Source organism: Salmo salar, chromosome 09 (assembly GCF_965601325.2).
Source record: "Salmo salar chromosome 09, fSalSal1, whole genome shotgun sequence".
Lineage (NCBI taxonomy): Eukaryota > Metazoa > Chordata > Actinopteri > Salmoniformes > Salmonidae > Salmo > Salmo salar.
Window position 1 is genome coordinate 79157501 of NC_138299.1, and position 1784 is coordinate 79159284.

Genomic DNA, 1784 nt, shown 5'->3' on the forward strand with positions numbered 1-1784 from the left:
ATTTTAACAAAGAGAACCCTACTAAAGACTATGTGCATAGTCCTGTACCCACAGGGGCATAGCCCTTCCACCCCATAGTCCTGTACCCACAGGGGCATAGCCCTTCCACCCCATAGTCCTGTATCCACAGGGGCATAGCCCTTCCACCCCATAGTCCTGTACCCACAGGGGCATAGCCCTTCCACCCCATAGTCCTGTACCCACAGGGGCATAGCCCTTCCACCCCATAGTCCTGTATCCACAGGGGCATAGCCCTTCCACCCCATAGTCCTGTATCCACAGGGGCATAGCCCTTCCACCCCATAGTCCTGTATCCACAGGGGCATAGCCCTTCCACCCCATAGTCCTGTACCCACAGGGGCATAGCCCTTCCACCCCATAGTCCTGTATCCACAGGGGCATAGCCCTTCCACCCCATAGTCCTGTACCCACAGGGGCATAGCCCTTCCACCCCATAGTCCTGTACCCACAGGGGCATAGCCCTTCCACCCCATAGTCCTGTATCCACAGGGGCATAGCCCTTCCACCCCATAGTCCTGTATCCACAGGGGCATAGCCCTTCCACCCCATAGTCCTGTATCCACAGGGGCATAGCCCTTCCACCCCATAGTCCTGTATCCACAGGGGCATAGCCCTTCCACCCCATAGTCCTGTACCCACAAGGCCACTCCATAGTCATGTCTCATACTCTAACACAGGCAGGGTTATGCTAGTCCCCAAAGGAGATCCCGTTCCCCTCTCTGACCTAGAAACATCCCACTGAGCATGTCAACATGTCAACTATCCCACTGGCAACACCATGCATTGAGCACGGAAAAGGGAAGACAGTATTTCTCTTTTTCATTGTAAACAGAGATATATTCTGCCAAGTATTGTAGGCTAATGTGAAATACTTCCTATAAATGTCGTATGATACCAATTTGATTGATTGCTACAGCTGCCTGTTGCCCAATGGCCAGCACCAATACGTATATTAAATACTTTAAATATTTCATGAGGATGGCAGGAAAATAATCGTTATGAGCGGTAGTTTCATTAACAACTCAATTTGCCTGCGAGGCAATCTCTTCCTCTACTGTCGCTTATATTGCAATAAAACAGATCTCTCCTCCCTTTTTCCCTCCTCCTATCTCCATCTCTTTCCCTACATATCATAATAAAACATTAGTACATCCTCTTTAAATGCACTATTACTTACCGCTGCATTTCCATATTCTAACATCACCAGCACTTTAGCGACAATAGAAAAACGCCTCATTCATTATTCAAAAGCAGCTCGTCCCCTTCCTTTAAAAAGCGAGTGAAGACACGTGCAATAAAAACAGAGCTCGCGGGTGCCACAAGCTTGAACCTCGATTATGCAGATCAAGCGGTAAACTAATTTCTCAAATAAATCGTGCGCTTTCAGTCTTTGTTCCATTTTCTTTGGACTTTAGGCCTCTCTCTCCAGAGAACCAGAATGCCAGCTGAATATATTGACGTTGCAGTTTGCAGAAGAATTGACCGTGTCCTAATTGCTCACGGAGGGCCATTTATGAAGATAGCTCTCCAAAGTCAAGTGTCATTACCAAAACTGCTTTCGGTTGAAATGTCATTGGTCTATTGTTATATTAGCCTACTTGCCTAATACTTATAAGTGTTACAATTGCTTTAGCCTAATTTAGTATTGGCATCCATTATTTTTTATGTCATTACTATTATCTAATTGGTGTTAACAGCCCATCTGTAAATAGCCCCATATTGTTATTTATTTTTTGGCTCCTTTGCACCCCAGTATCTCTACT